The sequence below is a fragment of the Balaenoptera musculus genome, chromosome 14, assembly GCF_009873245.2.
Source record: "Balaenoptera musculus isolate JJ_BM4_2016_0621 chromosome 14, mBalMus1.pri.v3, whole genome shotgun sequence".
Lineage (NCBI taxonomy): Eukaryota > Metazoa > Chordata > Mammalia > Artiodactyla > Balaenopteridae > Balaenoptera > Balaenoptera musculus.
In genome coordinates this window covers 35,671,979-35,692,528 of record NC_045798.1, presented here as the reverse complement: position 1 = coordinate 35,692,528, position 20,550 = coordinate 35,671,979, and the positions used below count along the sequence as shown (strand labels likewise).

General features: G+C 38.7%; 1 protein-coding gene across 3 annotated transcripts in view; it reads right to left on the bottom strand.

The window, feature by feature from the left end:
* Nucleotides 1-4,208, bottom strand: part of MYOM1 (myomesin 1) — a 136,181-nt gene extending 131,973 nt beyond the window's left edge. For 2 of the 3 annotated variants that reach the window (XM_036875046.1, XM_036875047.1), the window contains exon 1: nt 4,058-4,207. The gene's annotated coding sequence lies outside the window, so the exon portion shown is untranslated. Of the gene's footprint in view, nt 1-4,057 lie in introns of all 3 variants that reach the window. The other variant, XM_036875048.1, reaches the window with a different exon arrangement.
* Nucleotides 4,209-20,550: the final 16,342 nt, after the last annotated feature.

Sequence of the window (20,550 nt, the reverse complement as noted above, 5' to 3'; positions counted from 1 at the left end):
ATCTACAAGCCAGGAGAGAGGCCTCAGAAAAACCAGCCCAGCTGACACCTTGATCTCAGATTTCTAATCTCCAGAATCATGAGAAGATAAATTTCTGTTGTTTAAGCCACCCAGTCTATGGTACTTTGTTATGGCAGCCCTAGCAAATTAATATAAAGGCCACTGCAATAGTCCAGGCTAGAGATTATAGTGGTAGCAGTGGAAGTGTGAGAAGTGATCAGACCCTGCATGTTTTGCAGGTAGAACCAATAGCATTTGCTGAAGGTTCTGGATTAGGGTGTGAAAGAGAGGAATGAGAGATGGCTCCAAGGATTTTGCCTGAGTAATTGGAAGACTAAAACTGCTATTAACTGAGATGAGCCAGGAGTGTAACAAAACAGCAGTTCAGAATGGAAGAACAGGAGACTGGTTTGAGACATTCTACATTTGAGATACCTGCTAGACACCCGAGTGGAGAGATTAAGTGATTAATCTTAAACTTAATTAAGAGATTAAGTTGGGTATGTGACTCTGGAACACAGGGTAAAGGTTCAGGATGGAGACTTACATTTGGGACTCACCAGCATTTAGATGCTATTCAATGCTAAAAAAAAATAGATGAGAATGAAAGTCCTAGGACTGAACCCTGGAGGATGCTTATATTGTCATATAACAATCTCTCTTGAATTTCACAAATACTTCAAAAAGGTATAGTGTCAAGGCAGAAAAATTCCATTAAGAACATGAAGGCTTCTAGTCTTCCCACATAAAGAAGCAAGAAAGTCAGTCATCAGTGTAGCAGTTTGCGTTGTGAACGTGACCTAACAGTCCTACTGAAAGTCAAAAATAGGTTTGCTTAGCATAGAGAGGGGAGACTTCAGACTGTATTATCTTTCTTGAATAATCTGTCCACTGACAGAAACATATCAGCCATATTGACAACCCTGGATGAAGTAGTGGTTTTATGGAAGTCCCCTCTTCCATTTTTAAAACATTTATTTATTTATTTGTTTATTTTTGGCTGCATTGGGTCTTCGGTGCGGTGAGTGGGCTTCTCATTGAGGTGGCTTCTCTTGCTGCAGAGCACTGGCTCTAGACGTGCAGGCTTCAGTAGTTGTGGCACGTGGGCTCAGTAGTTGCGTCTCACGGGCTCTAGAGCGCAGGCTCAGTAGTTGTGGCACACAGGCTTAGTTGCTGTGCGGCATGTGGGATCTTCCTGGACCAGGGCTCAAACCTGTGTCCCCGGCATTGGCAGGTGGATTCTTAACCACTGTACCACCAGGGAAGCCCCCCTCTTCCATTTTTAATGCTTTTGTGCATGTCAAATTTTTTACAAGTGAAATTAGTTGTAATAAATTTTTCAAATCTTTTAAAAAAATTCTAAATGAGGACTGAATCCTTCTAAACTTGCCACACTTTCTGTCAAGTTTAAATCTACATTTTAGGACTTCCCTGGTGGCGCAGTGGTTAAGAATCCACCTGCCAATGCAGGGGACACGGGGTCGATCCCTGGTCCAGGAAGATCCCACATGCCGCACAGCAACTAAGCCCATGAGCCACAACTACTGAGCCTGTGCTCTAGAGCCCGTGAGACGCAACTACTGAGCCCACGTGCCACAACTACTGAAGTCTGCGCGCCTAGAGTCAGTGCTCTGAAGCAAGAGAAGCCGCAGCAATGAGAAGTCCGTGCACCACAACAAAGAGTAGCCTCTGCTCGACGCAACTAGAGAAAGCTCGCGCGCAGCAACGAAGACCCAATACAGCCATAATTAATTAATTAATTAATTAATTAATTAATTAAAAAAATAAATCTACTTTTTAGAAAGCCTTTTAAAGTACAAGACAAGCTTGCTCTTCAATTCAGTTCCATTAAAAACAATGAGATAAATATAAAAACAGTTTCTACGATGAGCTGAAAAGCTGTTTCCCTTTTATTATTACTTATGTTTTCTTGTCATTAGTCCTGCAGATTTCCAGGCCAAACCTCAGACTTAACAAATGAGGATCTTTGGTGAGAGGGGGAGCAGGAGACTGAATTCTACACAATTTCTCAAAGTGTTTCCAATGTACACTGAAGTTTGAGAAATGCTTGGCTTAGAAGATAGGAGTGATTTTAAGGACAGGTAGAGAATAATATTTCAATGGATTTTAAATGACTAGTGTGGAGAAGTTTTCAATTTTTTGTGTTTTTATTTCAACACCTTATAAAAATTTTCACCTCTTAAAAAAATTTTTTTTTAAAATCTACTTTTTTTTTTTAACATCTTTATTGGAGTATAATTGCTTTACAATGGTGTGTTAGTTTCTGCTTTATAACAAAGTGAATCAGCTATACATATACATATATCCCCATATCTCCTCCCTCTTGTGTCTCCCTCCTACCCTCCTTATCCCACCCCTCTAGGTGGTCACAAAGCACCGAGCTGATCTCCCTGTGCTATGCAGCTGCTTCCCACTAGCTATCTATTTTACATTTGGTAGTATATATATATAACCATGCCACTCTCTCACTTCGTCCCAGCTTACCCTTCCCCCTCCCCATGTCCTCAAGTCCATTCTCTACGTCTGTGTCTTTATTCCTGTCCTGCCTCTAGGTTCTTCAGAACCATATTTTTTAAATCTTTTTATTTAAACTAAACAGTCAGCATGTATTCCCTAGAGAAGAAAATCCAGTAAACTTCATTCCAGAAATATTTATGTTAGGGCTCATGGAAGATATCAGTCTACATGGCATTTCCCAAGAGGAAAAAAATAGCTACTAGCAAGCAACTTTGCTTCAACCCTTAAACAGATTGCTATTTTCTGTTCTAAAATACACAGAATGATGATCAGGTGTAATGAATAATTATTAGATACATTTTTATAAAACAAAAGGGTTGAATATATAAATATAGAAGTATATGATCAGGCATTTATAAAGATGTTTGGTAAGTTTCTGTAATGATACATACTACACTGCAACACAGCAAATGTTATTTGAATGATGTCCAAATAAATAATGAATGACCTTCCTGTGTATTATGTTATAAGCTAAATTCAGAACCCAAATAACTTGAAATGCTGTTATTTTCACAAAATAAAATCTTTAAATGTCTTGCCTCAATTCTATTTTCCATTCTCTTTATTTCTATTTTCCCCAAATATATTTATTTTTAATAATACTTAATATTCCAAGCACAGAGATAATATATTACAAGTAAACAGGCTTTGGCCTTATGTCAACTCAGCTGGTTGTCATAGCTCTGACCTCTGGAACAAAGGTACAACTACCTTCTCTTCATCAAGTAAGTGAGGATTATCCCCAACACATGACAGTTAGAGTGTATTGGGAGGAAAGATGGTTTGGTTGTCTTCCATTCCTTTAAGACCTGTGTTTTTTCCTGAAAATAATTTGGGAATTTAGGAAGAGACACTAACTGCATAGTTGTAACTGTGACATGATACTTTTGTACAGGCATTAGAGGCTGAAAGCTGATAAAAATTCTTTACAGAAGATACTAACTTTAGGATAATGATGTGGGGCTCTTTGTTGCCTCTGAAATATTGCTTAACCATTTTCCGATTAGAAATACCCAATGTACCCTTACATTCATCCACATGGCACTGTCAGAGCAAAATCACTGAATTAGAAACTAGTGACTTCAGAGCTAGTTTACTCCTTTTGATCTAATATGTAATCAGGGAGTATTGTAGGCGTATGGAGGATAGAAAACACATGATTTCTTGTTACCTTACCCATTCCAGGTTTCAACCAAACCACTGAATTGTAACTTGGAAAGAGTACTTGACTCACGCTTACAGTTCTATCTGAGACAGCTATTATCTTTTTATAGTTCCAGGAACAGTAGCTTAATTTTAAAAGAATCCACTGATCTGAGAGAAGAGCTGTGCCAGCACAAACTGGCACCCTGCCGCTCGTTTTCCTTCCCCGGAGCGCCACTTTCCTATTTCTCTGCTATTCTTACATCTCTTTGAGAAAACTGCTGAGCTCAGAAGATAGAAAGAAACCACACACACTGCAGTGCTGTTGAGCACATAAAATATCAAGTGCATTCTTCTGCCTCAAGGTCACACTTACCAGTTTCCAAAGGAGTGATGGTAGTGGAAATGTTCCGACGTGACTGTGGAGCTGGATGAGAGAATGAAAAACCCACGTAGGTTGAATCCAAGAAAAAGTTAAGAGGCAGGGCTAAAGACAGGACCCTGGGGCCAGTTCAAAAATAATGCATGTGGTCAGGCAGTAGAATGTCAGAGCCACACAGCCAGCCTTTTATGGCCAAGAGAGCAGATAAATATAGCACCAAATGGGGAGGGTAGTCCTAAACCGAGAGGAAGAAGGAGGCCCTGGCAGATAGCTGCCTCAGTAATTAATTACATTAATGCCAGTCAATGGCTCTGGCCTGATTAAACCAAATGTAGGATTTTAATTTGGCTATAAGAGCTGTTTTCAATATAATTTTATCACAGGATATTTAAAAGCATAATGGAAAGAGTGGTTTGTGTTGAGAGCTAAAAATAGGTGCAGTAATCTGATTCCCAAAATGGACTTCATGGAATTTTAATGCCAAGATACGGTTCTGTATGTGCTGTTCATAACCCATGTACAATACATTTAAAAGACACAAGGTGAAAAAAAGAACACGAGGCTAACTAGAGACAAGCAAGTAAGAAATGGGTCACATGTGGTGGAAATTTTGGCTTGACGATCACCGTTTCTCTCATTTCAGGAAAATTTACAAAGTAGGTTATAGCTTCAAGTTTGAATCTTTGATTCCCTATTCATTAACTAAAGCCTTTAAGAAGCAACAAGTTTTATCTTTCCTAAAGTCAGAGTAGGGTCAGTCTATCTAACAAGAGATTCTCTTTCTTTGTTTTTAGAATATGTCACAAATTCAGAGGTGGTATAACCTGGTGGCAAGAGCCTGCACTTTGGACTCAGATCAGACCTTGATTCTAGGCCACCGATGGCAGTTAATAGCCAGGTAACTCTAAGCAGTGTATTTCTCCTTAAGTTTCATTTCCTTTCTCTATAAAATGGGGATAATAACATCCAAATTAGGGGACTGCTATGGAGATCAATGTGATAATGCAGAGAAAGCACTTAACCTAGTGATTGCCACAAATGAAGACTCAGTAAATGTCAACTATTGTTACCGAAAGTAATAATTTAAAAGCTCATTGTTCAGATTATATGTACGGAGAAGGTTATGTCCTGATGTGATATTACATCAACTAAATACAGATCCACTTGTATCTACCAAAATATTGAACAGACCCAATATCGTAGCCTACTTTATAATTCCTTCCTTGATGATAACTCCAGTTAAGACTGTTGAGAACCTATCAAGTGCCAGATACTCTGACAGGCACTTTATATACATTAGCTCATTTAATTCTCATATTGCCCTATAAGGTAGGTATCATTACCTTCTATAGATGAGGAAACTGAGGCTTCGAGAGGTGAAGTCATTTACCAAAGAGCACACAGCTAGGAAATGACATAAATGTAATTCATTCAGAGATATTTGGATTCCAAAGCCCATGCACTTTTTGTCACGGATTGCCTTATCCTCCATCCAATGATACTTTGTCTATAAGAAACTAGATATTTTCAAATGGTCTTTCGAGTGCAATATAGGTCCCCGCTCATAACTTAGGGTCAGCTTTTGAGCTACCCAATCAATGTATGTAAAAGAATGTATTCCACTTAGTACTGACCAAATTCAACCCAGCATTTGTTTATCTAAATGCACCTCTAGTCAGTGTGCATACGTACATTTTTGCTGTCAGGAATCCATAGAAGGATTTTCCAAGCTGTACGTTCCCAAGTATCCATTTGTTCTCTAAACATCCAATACAGAATGGCAGTGGTTCTTCCAAGTTTTATCCACCAGCCATTGGAATAGTTCCCAGTGAGTCATTTCTCTAGAGAGCATGGTAAGTTGCTTCAAATCTCCTTGAAACAGAAAGAGGAAAAATAAGCAAAAATAAGAGATATAAATCATCATAATACAAGCTAATATTTAATAAGCATTTGCTATATGCCAAGTATTAATAATGCTAACTACTTTACAGTATTTTATTTGACCATGATACACACATAAAAACATTTCATGGATTATGAAATTAAGATTTAGAGAGATTAATATTCTTAAAGTCACGCAACTAGAATGTGACAGAAAATTCAAACCTAGGTCTGTTCTACACAGAGCCCAGCCTCCTATATATCATCCTGTACTGCCTTATAACCATTTAACTCTGTGTGTGTGTATGCGTGTGTGTGTGCAGATAGATACATACATACATAGATAGTCAGATAGATAGAGTGTGCCATATGCCAATAATGTCCACTAGAAGTAAGAACTCTTACCAAAGAAGAGTCTTAGTTATATTTCCCATGTAACAGACAACTATTAGGTCAAGATTTACTGGCTACAAATATCAACACATTAAAATATTTACTGAACTTTGATCCCTGTTAAGAATGCAAAATGAGGGCTTCCCTGGTGGCGCAGTGGTTGAGAGTCTGCCTGCCAATGCAGGGGACGTGGGTTCGAGCCCTGGCCTGGGAGGATCCCATATGCCACGGAGCAACTAGGCCCGTGAGCCACAACTACTGAGCCTGCGCGTCTGGAGCCTGTGCTCCGCAACAAGAAAGGCCGCGATAGTGAGAGGCCCGCACACCGCGATGAGAGTGGCCCCCACTTGCCGCAACTAGAGAAAGCCCTCCCACAGAAACGAAGACCCAACACAGCCAAAAATAAATAAATAAATAAAGGAGTTCATTTAAAAACAAAAAACAAAAAACAAAACTTTAAAAAAAAAAAAGAATGCAAAATGAGAGAAGTCCACACACATTTGTGGAAAAGCTAAAATATCATTCATTCATTGATGCTCAGGATCCCAGTGAAAGCCAAATAGTCTATTTCAAACAAGTGTACAATAAGATTTGGCAAAAGAAGTATAAGCTAGACGCAACCAAGTCTCCTAAGTGATCTTTCTGCTGTTGCATCATCTGGATTCAGCCTTTTCTAACAACATATTTATCCAAAATATAAATATTCAGATAATAAACTACCTACTGTGTTGTACTGCATAATAAAACTAAAGATGAAAAATTTAGTTGGGCTTTGACAAATCAATAATCATGATTTAATCAAATTGCCTTATAGATGTATAATCAATTAATCTGACTTAATCATGATGCCCTTACACATGTGTCAGTTTTCTGAAAACTTAATGAAATGCTAATCTACTGTTAATTTCAAATTTCCCAGAAAACCATCTAATGCAAAATACTTTTTAAAAAGTGTATAACTATATAAGTCTGGAAATTTCAAAAATATTTGCTTCCAGAATTACAATTAGTTTTTTAAGAAAGCAATTTTTAAAAAATTTTTTTTAAATTTTTTATTTTATTTTATTTATTTATTTATTTATTTTTTTTAAACATCTTTATTGAAGTATAATTGCCTTACAATGGTGTGTTAGCTTCTGCTTTATAACAAAGTGAATCAGTTATACATATACAATATGTTCCCATTTCTCTTCCCTCTTTCATCTCCCTCCCTCCCACCCTCCCCATCCCACCCCTCTAGGTGGTCACAAAGCACCGAGCTGATCTCCCTGTGCTATGCGGCTGCTTCCCACTAGCTATCTATTTTACATTTGGTAGTGTATATATGTCCATGACACTCTTACCCTGTCACATCTCACTCCACCCCCTCCCCATATCCTCAAGTCCATTCTCTAGTAGGTCTGTGTCTTTATTCCCGTCTTGCCACTAGGTTCTTCATGGCCTTTTTTTTTTTCCTTAGATTCCGTATATATGTGTTAGCATACTGTATTTGTTTTTCTCTTTCTGACTTACTTCACTCTGTATGACAGACTCTAACTCCATCCACCTCATTACAAATACCTCCATTTCATTTCTTTTTATGGCTGAGTAATATTCCATTGTATATTTGTCTGCTTACATTCTTTTTATTTATGTATGTATGTATGTATGGCTGTGTTGGGTCTTCGTTTCTGTGCGAGGGCTTTCTCTAGTTGCGGCAAGCGGGGGCCACTCTTCATCGCGGTGCGCGGACCTCTCACTATCGCGGCCTCTCGTTGCCGAGCACAGGCTCCAGACGCGCAGGCTCAGTAATTGTGGCTCACGGGCTGAGTTGCTCCGCGGCATGTGGGATCTTCCCAGACCAGGGCTCGAACCCGCGTCCCCTGCATTGGCAGGCAGATTCTCAACCACTGCGCCACCAGGGAAGCCCAAGAAAGCAATTTTAAAGTAGATACATCTTCTCTTCAACCTAACTGTAAGGGTATTAATATTTTTATAAGTGTGAAATGATGAGCTTAACTAACTGTAGTGTATCCTAAAAGCCAAAATAAATGTATAAATTATATTTAGCCACCTAATAATTTTTGTTTTACAATAGAAGTGGAAACAGTAGCAAATCATTTTTCTATACATGAGGGAATAAACAAAGATATATTCTTTAGAAATAAGGTAAAAAAAGCAAACAAAAACTAAATTCCAACTGAAATCAAGAAAGTTTAAGTTGCTAGGGGGGTTAGTTAACAAATAAAACCCATGTATCAATAATACAGAAAAAGAAAGACCTGTATTTAGTCAGTTTAATTCATAAAGCATTTATTGAAAACTGACTAATGTGTCAGGCCCTGTGTTACGCCCTAGGGTCAAGTGGTGACTCACGTCCTCAAAGTAGCCACTGTGTAGTTGGGTAGACAAAGATTACTTAAGAATAACCGTGGTACAGGGCTTCCCTGGTGGCACAGTGTTTAAGAATCCGCCTGCCAATGCAGGCGACACGGGTTCAAGCCCTGGTCTGGGAAGATCCCACATGCCGCAGAGCAACTAAGCCCGCAAGCCACAGCTACTGAGCCCGTCTGCCAGAACTACTGAAGCCCGTGCACCTAGAGCCCGTGCTCTGCAACAAGAGAAGCCATGACAATGAGAAGCCCACACACCACAATGAAGACCCAACACAGCCAAAAATAAAAACAGACAAACAAATAATTAAAAAAAAAAAAGAATAACTATGGTACAATGTGATAGGTGAAATGATGAACACAGCACATAAGAAAGAATGTGACTGGTTGTTTTATATGTACAAAGCAAAATCAAAAGAATCCTTCTCCTTTAAAAGATAGGAATTAAAGGAGCAAATCTAATATATCACTCATTGCTCACCTATTATGCAAAGCACATGCTAGGTACAGGGAAGCAAAATGACTGACACGGGCCCTGTGGTCAAGAATTTCTAAATTCTAAGAAATTTCTCCAATACAAATGCTTTCAACAGAAGGCAAAGCTCAGCCAGATTATTTGGTGAGCTCTTTTAAGTTGTAAATTAATTGTATCCTTCCTATCTCAGAGTTGCCTAATTAAAAAATATGTATGTATATATATATATTGGCGTTTGGCATCTAGTCCTGTTGTTCATTGAGTGACTTTGAAAAATCATTTCCCCTCTCTGAAGCTCCATTTTCTCATCTATAAAATAAAGGGTTCAACCAGATAATCTCTAAGGTGTTTTCTAGCCTGAATAACTGTGCTATCAATCCAAAAAGCAGCTGTTTTTTCTTGCCTGGTGTGTAAGCTGATTAGCAACATCCTATGTGGAGCAATTTTGAGGGGAATAAAGTAAATCCTACTTACTCCAAGAGTTCTGCTTCTACCTGCTAGCTCATGTCTGAAATGCTCTCTCCTGAGAGTGTCATTTTATGAATTTAAATCCCTATTATACTAGAAATTATCCAGAAAGATGTTTCAGCATGTAATCAGTTAAGTCTTTGCGTGACGGGCCAGAGTCTCAGATTTATTATGAGTAGAGTGGTGGGAAAGGAGGCAGAGGGGAGAGGTGATCGTTGAAAAGGGCTAGAGGAGGGGACTAGGACTCTTTTTTTTTTTTCTTTTTTTTTTTTAATTTATTTTTGGTTGCGTTGGGTCTTCATTGCTGCGCGCGGGCTTTCTCTACTTGCGGTGAGCGGGGGCTACTCTTCGTTGCAGTGCGCGGGCTTCTCATTGTGGTGGCTTCTCTTGTTGTGGAGCACAGGCTCTAGGCACGTGGGCTTCAGTAGTTGTGGCATGCAGGCTCAGTAGTTGTGGCTCACGGGCTCTAGAGCACAGGCTCAGTAGTTGTGGCACACGGGCTTAGTTGCTCCGCAGCATGTGGGATCTTCCCAGACCAGGGATCGAACCTGTGTCTCCTACAATGGCAGGCAGATTCTTATCCACTGTGCCACCAGGGAAGCCCGGGACTAGGACTCTTATCAGAAGCCAAATCTCGTCTAGTTATTAAATGAGCTCGATCTAAACTAGATGAACTAGATCTAGATCTAAAATTAGATCTAGTTCTAATTTTGCCTGTATCCGGGCAATGGCCAAATTAAGCCAATGCAGTCAACGTCTTGCATCAGGACCTACAGGCTGTGAGGGGCAACCACTGACCTGATTTGTCCCTACGGTTTAGCCTTTTCTAGAAATTTCATACAAATGGAATCATATAATATGTAGACTTTTGTGTCTGTTTTTTTTTAACCTAGCAAGATGTTTTTGAGATTCATCCATGTTGTTGCATGATTCAGCAGATTGCTTCTTTTTACTGCTGAGAAGTACTTCATTAAAAGACACACCATGTTTTGCTTATCTGTTCATCAACGAATCAACTTTGCATTGTGTCCAGTTTGGGGCTAGTATGAATAATGTCACCTTGAATTTTTAAATCTATTTTTCCTTATATGGTTAACCAAAGTTGGTGTGATAGATAACAGAAGTATCAAAACACTGACCAAAAAGTATTGCTATCTAACACTTATATAGTACTTACTATTTGCCAGGTGGTATTAAAAATGTTTTATATGTATTAACTTCTTTATTCCTGACAACAATTTATAAAGTAGATACTATTATTATAATACCTTTTTCATTAATGAGAAAAACTGAGTACAGAGAAGTTCAGTAACTTGTTCCAGGACAAACAACTAAAATGTGTTAAAGCAAGGATTCAAATTCAGATAACCCAGATCCAGAGTTCATATGTTAACCAGTACACAATATTCCCTTATAATTAAAACAAACCAACTCTGAAAAAATTCTATAGCTTCCTCAATTCTTTTAATATTGCAGATACCATTTTTATATTTGATGCAGGCACATGTCTCCAAGTATTAATTAATTGTGTTCTGTGTTCCCTTATTCTCTCTTTCATACCATAAGAGTCCCCTTTCCTCCCCTAGTCTACACTGAAGCAGAAACAAAGATGCAAAAACACAATAAAACAAAGTTTCAGACTACTAGTTTCAGATACAAGCTTACAGAGCCAGCTTTTCCTATCCTGCTCACTAGATAAGACAGCCTAGAAAAAAGGAGAGGGAAAAGGCAGGGTAGTTACTAGAACAGGAAAGCAAAGACCAAAAGAAGGGCTAGGGTGATCCTCAACCTGGAAGGAAATGGACCTTTGATGGAAAGAGCAAGGGAGCAGAGAGAAAGAAAGGGAATAATTTTCTTCAAAAATGAACTCAACTTTGGAGACACTAAGTGAAGGAAGCCAGTCACAATGGACAAATGCTGTTGTATGATTCCACCTATATAAGGTACTGGGGTCAAATTCAAGGTAGAATAGTAGTTGCCAGAGACTTGGATGGTGGAGTGGAGGAAATGGGGAGTTATTGTTTAATGGCTAGAAAGTTTCAGTTGAGCATGATGAAAAAGTTCTGGAGATGGATGGTGGTGATGGCTGCACAACAATGTGAATGTACTTAATGCCACTGAACTGTGCACTTGAAAATGGTTAAGGTGATAAATTTTATGCTAGGTATATTTCACCATAATTTAAAAAAATGGATTCTTCTGATTCGTCACTGTTCAGCATGGACAGTCCACCATTCAGCAGTCCTGGACACTGATAACCCCATTCCCTCAACAGAGATGTGATACTTGGCCACCTGGTGGGGGGAGAAGAGCATGAAGGGAGACCTGTGCCCCTCCCAAGGGGGAACTCAACAGTCCCGGTTGGGACTCTCTCAATGAGGGCAGCAATGGACACAACGTTATCACACTTGGTTCTCATCAGTGTGTACACACTACGTTCTACTTTGTCTACAGGTACCTTTCAATAACAATTAATGAATGCATTGTACTATTTCACCATAATTTGTTACCTAGTCTCTAGGTGTTGGCCACATGGATATTTCCAGTTATTCACTAAGACTAGAAGTTAGAACCAAGAATTAGGAGCATCTTCATTTTCACCTCAGCTCTTTTACCACATCTATGTGTGTGTTCCCTTCGGAGGCAGCCTTTTAACCCCTCTGGTTCTGTTCTGTCATAGTTCTCCTAATGGAGTGGGATTGGAAGAGTGGTTCTCCATCCTGGCTACACATCAGAATCACCTGAGGAGTTTTTAAACCATCCTCAGGCTCAGGCCATATTCCAAGACAATTAACTCTGAATCTCTGGGCATGGGAGAATGAGTGTTTCTAAAAGCTCCTAAATGATTTTAATATGCAGCCCTAGAGGAAAAATAATCTCCTAGGTCTCTTTCGGTTCTAAAATGATTAAATCCTCTGAATTAAAAAGAGAGCTATAAATATTTTGTACAAATAAAGTTTTCCTTTCAATTATCTCCTTGGGAAGTATTTCCCCAGAAAGGAACTACAAATTGAAGGAAATGTTTTGTGAGAGTGCTATTTGGAATATTAGGCTAATCTATAATGCCACCTACCAAATATGAATGCACTCTTTCTTCATTGCTCCATCAACATTGGAACGTACAATTTTATTTCAGCAAGTTTAACAGATGTGAAATATATCTCATAGCTATTTTTAAATGCATTTTTAAAATTCATGGTGAGGCCAGACATTTCCTTCAACATAAGCTAACTATTTGGTTTTCCTCTTGTATGAGCTTCTTTTGACCTTTGACATGGAGATTGATTATTTTTCTTGAGATCATTATTAATCTGTTAATATAATAATAAAGTAAATAAAAATTTAAAATAAGATAAAATAACTACCATTAAACCTCCTGTGTACTAGATACTATATCATGCTTTACACATAGTATTTTATTTATTTCTTACAAAAACCCTACAAAGCAGTTACCATCCCCAAGTTATAAATGAGAAAACTAAGTTTCAGAGAATAACATTAGACAAGTTACCCAAGGTCACATAGCTAGCAAATAGTAGAGCTGGGACTTGAACCCAGTTCCATCTGGCTTCAATGCTCCATTCTCTTTCCTGGACAGGAAAGCACTTAATGCCTGCTCTGCTCACAGCATCTGCTGATATTTTGCACCATGTGATTCCTACTCTATGACCACAGGTGATGGGTCATTTCAAACCCAAAGGTTACTGATGTATATATCCTGGCAGCAACCTATGATATATGGCCTGGGCCAAAAAAGTGAGTCAAGCCAATCACATTCCTAGCTTACAAATTTGATTTTGGAAATACTGAGTGTCAATACACTTACTAGAAGGACCAAAAGTCAAAAAAGCCTGAACCAAAAGATGCCAGGGGTATATCTGGGGTCAGAGAAGCCATGGCAAGCTGAAATTATGAGGGACCAGAAACTAAAATTAGCAGAGAAAGGCAGTTGGTAGAGAGAAAACACAGTAGATGCTCTTAAAGAAGCAGCAGGTCACTCAGAGAACGATCATTCGGCCCATGAGAGAAAAACAAGAGTCAATCCCTCAAGTTACTGAATCTAAAAAAAATGGTTCTGAAGAACCTAGGGGCAGGACAGGAATAAAGACACAGATGTAGAGAATGGACTTGAGGACACAGGGAGGGGGAAGGGTAAGCTGGGACAAAGTGAGAGAGTGGCATGAACATATATACACTACCAAATGTAAAATAGATAGCTAGTGGGAAGCAGCTGCATAGCACAGGGAGATCAGCTTTGTGTCCACCTAGAGGGGTGGAATAGGGAGGGTGGGAGGGAGATGCAAGAGGGAGGAGATATGGGGATATATGTTTATGTATAGCTGATTCACTTTGTAATACAGCAGAAACTAACACACCATTGTAAAGCAATTATACGCCAATAAAGATGTTAAAAAAAAGCATCTAAATAGAGAGAATTACTATAAGAATTAATATAGTAACATAAAAGACTTTATTCATTGTTATCCCCTGCCTTGGACAATAAGTTTTATTGGTTTATATATCCAAACAAAAGCTAACCTGTCTGTGGCTAATCTGGTCACCTCAACTACCTATGTCCCAGGAGATTTTTCATTCTGGACCTAGCAGGCCATACAGAAGTTTGATAACATTCATCTGGTTGAGTTTCAACACAGGACTACTTTCATCATTTAACCACTTCCTAAATCTCCCTTATTTTTTTCTATACCTTTGCCCCATAGTTCTTAAATAAGGTTTACAGTTTTAACGTAGGTTTACTGTGCACACATGACATGTCTGGCACTGTGCGAGGTACTGGGAATACAAACAGAAGAAGGCGCTCTTGGGAAGTATGTCTACCTTCTTATCATAGTTCTTTCTTTGTCCAGCAGTAAATAATGAGTTGTGTAGCACACAGTAAGACACCGAAGAATACTGACTTTGGGAAAGCCCCTTCAAACTTGACCTCTGACTCGTCGACCTGTCAGGGATTCCTGGGTAGTGCTGCCAGACCAGTGCTTTAATGCTTTACTGAATCAGCACTTGAGGGGCAACGCAAAAGGAGGTGTTCTGTGTTAAATGTTGACACATTATATGAAATGGAATCTGCCCATAGAAATTACTTTCATTTACCATTATTTCTCCAGGAGAAAGAAGAACTCAGAATCAAAAGTTACAATACACTTACAGATGGCTGGCAAATCAGTTATTTTCCCAAGGCACTAACTTCAGTGGAATTAGGTCTTACAGAAAAGTCTGCACAAGACCTTAGAGTCTCTTTTCCTGGGAAGAACAAAAAAAATAAGTCAACATTTGGGGTAAATATTCCCACTCCAAATTATTAACACAGTCATTCTTATCAATGATTAGCATGTGTCAACAATAAATACTCCTGCCTTTTCTATTCCCCAGAATATGACCTTGGGCAAGTTATTAACCTCTCTAAGCTTCAAGTTCTTCATCTGTAAAATGGAAATGACGGTAACCACCCTGCAGGGCAATGACTGAGAGTTAATAAAACACGTAGCAGAGTGCCTAGCTCTGTAAATATAATAATAATAACAATTCATTAGTTTGTTAAAAGTATACACTGAAAAACTACTTAGCTAGTGTAAAACTAATATAGGATATGTTTACAAGTGAGTTGGAAAGCAAGTCAAACAGACATGAAAAAGCAGAGAACAATCAAAAATGATCTAATATTTTTGAGTGCAATAGGACATTAAATGTGAGGTTCATGATATCTCAGAATTTTGGCAGACATCCCAGAGGCTGAGAATATTAGTTGTCAGAATATCTATTCAGGACATGTTACAAGACTGTGAAATCAATTTTGTGACTCTTAGTTAATGTTCCTCCTCAGGAATTATAAGAGGCAAGATCAGTCTCTAGACCTGAGAGTTTCTAGAGAGACCAGCATCCAGAAATCTTTGGAGAGAGGTGTCAGGATTTTGCACATCAATTCCACACACATTGTGTAGGGAGTGAGTGGTTCTTCTCACAGCACTTTGAATACACCTTCAGCAGGTAATGTTGCTGGAGGAAAGCATACTGCCGGTCTAATTATTGTTCCATTGTAGGCCATTTGTCTTTTCTCTCTGGAAGTTTTTACTATTTTCCTTTACCCTTGATGTTCTGAAGTTTCACTGTGATGTGACTTGGCATAGATTTATTTCTATTTTTCCTGCTTCATATTCAGTGCACTTTCAACCCGAATAAAGATTTTTTGACTCTCTTTCAATTCTGGGAAACTCTTAGTCATTGTCTCTTTTAATACTGTTTCCCATCATTCCCATTTTTATCTTGTTCTGGATTTCCTATTAAATATACAATGGATTATCAAAATATATCCTCCCTGACTCTTGACAGCTCTTTTATACTTTTATCTTCTTGTCTCTTTGTGCTGTTTTAGTGAATGCCTCTGTACTGTCTTCTAATCCGCTACCTCAAAACGTCCAAAACTGTCTAACTGTCATTTCCTACCGTCACCATACCCCACACTCCAAACTACTTCTCCCCCATATTCCTCATTCCAGTGATTGGCAGTGTCATCTGTCAGAAATCCCGATTCTTCCTTCTCCCAGGCTTACCCTCTGCTACTCCTCTGAACTATCAGAGCAATTTTAAAATAACACAATTCTGCTCATATTAACCCCATACTTAAGACAGATCAGTGGTATCTTATTGACCTTCAGAAAATGACTTAGAGGCCATTTGGGATACAGTCTCTGCTTACTCCTTTAGCCTCACATTTCTACCATTTTTCCCTTATATTCTACTTTCCAGCTCTTCATTCAGTCAATATGTATTTTTACTTACTGAGTGCCTGTAATGTGCTAATAATAATCACTGTTCCAGGCCTTAGGGATACTTCAATAAACAAAGAAGCCTAAAAACCCTGTCTTCATGGAACTTAATAGGGAATATGTTCTGGTTTACATTTTAAAGGATTACTCTTTGGCGGTGTGGAAGTAAGGAGACCAGTTAGAAGACTATTGCAAAAATCCAGGCTTGAGAGAGGTTACCTTGCACTAAAATGGTAGTAAAGTTGGTGAGACTAAGTCATATTCCAACATATTTTGAAGCGCTTAACCAATAGGTATATGCTAATAACTGCTCTAGACCCTGGAGATACTTTGACTGAAAGATCGGATGAAGGTCATGAAAGAAAAAGAGGTGGCATAGATGAGTCAAAGGTTTTTGACCTGAGCAACTTAAAGGATTGAAATGCCATTAACCAAGCTGGAGAAGACAACAGGAAGAGCAGGTTTTGGAGTCTGAAGGTTTAGATGCCTGGTAGACCTCCTCTTGGAAATGTCAAGTCAATATTTAGATACATGAGTCTGGAGTGCTGGGCAGAGGTTTTGGCCAGAGATACACACTTGGGAGTGATCAATGTCTAAGTAGTATTTAAAGCCATGAAAGTAGATAAGATCAGCTAGGGAAGGAGCGCCAACAGAAAAGAAAAGAAAGCCAAGCACTGAGTTCTGGGCTACACTGAGGGATTAGGGAAATTAGGAGGTATTGGCAAAAGAGACTGAAGAGTAGCCATAAGGAAGGAGGAAAACCAGGAGAGTGAGGCATCCTGGAAGCAAAGAAGAAAGTATTTCAAAGGTGAGGGAGTGATCACTCTGGCAATTGGCCATGATGACATGGAGGTCTTTGGTGACCTTGATAAGCACTTGTTGGTGGAGTGGCTGGGAAAAAAAAGCCTTATTATAATGAGTTTAACAGAGAACTAGAGCCAGTGAGTATAGGTGACTCTTCTGAGGACTTTTATAAAGGGGAACAAAGAAATAGGACAATAGCTGGAGGAGGAAAGTGCATCAGGAAGAGGGGTTTTTTGGTGTTTGTTTATACTATAGCAGTTTTCTATTGCTGCTATAACAAATTACCACAAACCTAGTGGTTTAAAACAACACAACTTAATTATCTTACAGTTGTGTAGATTAGAAGTCCAACTTGGGTCTCACTAGGTTAAAATCAGGGTGCCAGCAAGACTATGTTCCTTTCTAAAGACTCTAGGGGAGAATCTGTTTTCTTGTCTTTTCTAGCTTCTGGAGTTCATCCACATTCCTTGGCTCATGGCCCCCTTCCTCCATCTTTAAAGCCAGCAATGTTACATCACTCTGAACATTCTTCCATGGTCACATCTCCCTCTGATTGTCATATTCTGCCTCCTTCTTCTACTTTTAAGACGCTTGTGATTACACTGTGCCCATCGGTGATAACACAGCATAAACTCCCTATTTTAAGGTCAGCTCGTTAGCAACCTTAATTTCATTCTTAATTCCTCTGTTATGTAACCTAACATAGTCACAGGTTCTGGAATTAGGATGTGGACATCTTTGGGGAGCCTGCCATACATGGGATACATTACAGCATCCTTGTTGATGGGAATAACCCAATAAAGAGAGAGAGAACCTGATGACGCTGGGGAGGGCAGAATTGTTGGAGTGACATGAGTGAGCAAATGGAGGAACTGGTTTTCCATAGGAGCAAGGAGGGTTCCTCTCAATTTAGCAGAAGAGGAGTGAGAAGACAACAAATGGGGACAGATGCTGGCTGGTGGGTAAATGTGGGTGGTGTGGGAGCTCGCGGGAGTCATTTCTTTCTCAGTGACTCAGAAGCAAGGTCATGGACTGACAGCAAGGATAGGGGGAAGGTATTGAAGGTGTGAGAAGACAGAAGTTATAAAACTGACATCGAAGAGATTAGGAGCATGAAAGAAATAGAGAAATGTCACGAGTACCTAGGTAGCATCAAGGGCCCACTTGATGTCTGTTGTCATTATTTAAAGTGTGCCCATTCAGCTTGTTTCCTCCAGCCAGGTAGACAAAACATGGGTACATTAATTAGCCAGGTTAGGTTAACTGCTCGACAAATTCCAAATCTCAGTGCCTTAACCAACCAAAGTCGATTTCTCACTAAGAAATTAACATGGACTATCTCACCTAATCCATACAATGGTTGAATAAAATGAATACCATTATTATACTCTTTTCCAGATGAAGAAACTAAAGAATTAATTGAAGCAAGCCTAAACCATAATTTTTGGTTTAGGTATTAGTTTTATTTGGGGGTATTTTTAAAAAATTTTTTGCCTCATAAGATTAATTCAGAAAATGTCATTTGGTCACTATACTCATTCATTAACAAACTATTATTAGAATCAACTATGTTAGGCTATGTATTTCAAATTATGAACCATAATATTATGATATTAGGAATCTTTGTCTTTTAGTAGTTGGAGCAGCATTTCTTCAATTAAATACCAGAGCCCAGTAACTTATTTTCTAGGTAATTCTTATTTCTTATTTTGGTTTGGTTTATTCATATTCTCTCTTCTTGCATCTTGTTTAGTATTTTAATTTTCCTAAGCATTTATCTATCTTATTTTTTCAGATTTACTAGTATGGAAGTAATAACTTTCCTCAAAAATTCTTAATTCAACTTCACATTATTTTTTTAATATCATTCCTGAATTTAGAAATAATTGTGATTTTTTTTTTTTAAAAAAGCAATTCTTTATTTATGTAGAATTTTCTATACCCTTTTAATATACTACTTGTAGTTTTGGCGCTTTTAAGCTATTAACTTTAACGTTAATACAGATTAACTCAAACACCTTTACTTCATTTAAAAGAAAGAAGCTCCTCCTGCTGTTTTACTGAATTAATGCTAATTGTTACATTCTATTTCATGTACAGAGAATTAGAATTCCACTTATGTAGGTAAAACCAGAACGTAAGCCATGTCTCTTAACATTCAAAAGTTTCTTACATGCAATAAAAATTGCAAGTGATCATTACGAAATTATTGACTTAGGTAGTAAACACCAAGGGTCAAGTCAGCTATGCTTCTTTGTTGTTTGGATATGGAGTTCCCCTCCTTGGACCAAAGAAGAGAGCGCAACATAGTAAAATTAAATGTGGGCTTTGGGTCAGGACACTTACTAGTTATGTGCCCTTGAACAAGTAACCAGTTACTGAATATTTATTGGCACCCATGCATAATTAGGCACTTTATTAGGAGTTAGGGATTCGTGAACAAGAAATACTGGCCCCTGTCCTTCTATCTTACCCCTGGACAAGCAGAGACATGAGCTATAACCCTGGTTCTTTTATTGTCTTTTGGTGCATGTGCAAGTCACTAAAGTATTTAAGCCTCGGTTTCCTAATCTGTGAAACAGAGGTGATAATACTTACCTCACAGGGTAGTTGTAAGAATTCAATGATAAAAATGCTTATGTAGAATACCTAGTACATAACAGGTATATAGTAACTGTGTGTTCCTTTTCTTTCTGTGTTTTTTTCTTTCTTTAGATCTGATCTCAGGGCGGGGGTGGGGGTGGGGGGAAGGAGCCTCACCTTGAGGCAGGAGCAATAGTGCCCTTTCAGTGTAATTACAGCACCCCCAAATAATTGCATACTATATAGTCTGAGTTCCTGAAACATCAGTGCATGGTTTTTCCCAGCCCTGGCACTACTGACATTTTTGGCAGAATAATGCTCTGTTGTAGGGGGCTGTCCTGTGCATTGTGGGGCGTTTAGCAGCATCCCCGGCCTCTACCCACTAGATGCCAGTAGCAGCTCCCTGGTTATGAAAATCAAAACTGTCTCCAGACATTGCCAAGTGTTCCCTTGGGGGAAAGTCACCCCTGGTTGTGAACCTCCACATTAGTGGATCATAAATTCACATGTAGTGGGTCTTGAGCATTTTAAAAAGTTAAATGGCATAAAGTTGACAAGAATAGAAATCTTAGAAAGTATTACAGGCAGTCAAGTATTGCTTAGTGATATAAATTTCTTCCTGTGAGTGGTCAAAAATTTGAAAGCCACTGTACTCAATGAAAACTTTCATATAAACTCATTTAATCAGAAAACTCTACAAAATAAGCAGGACAGATGTTATCCTGT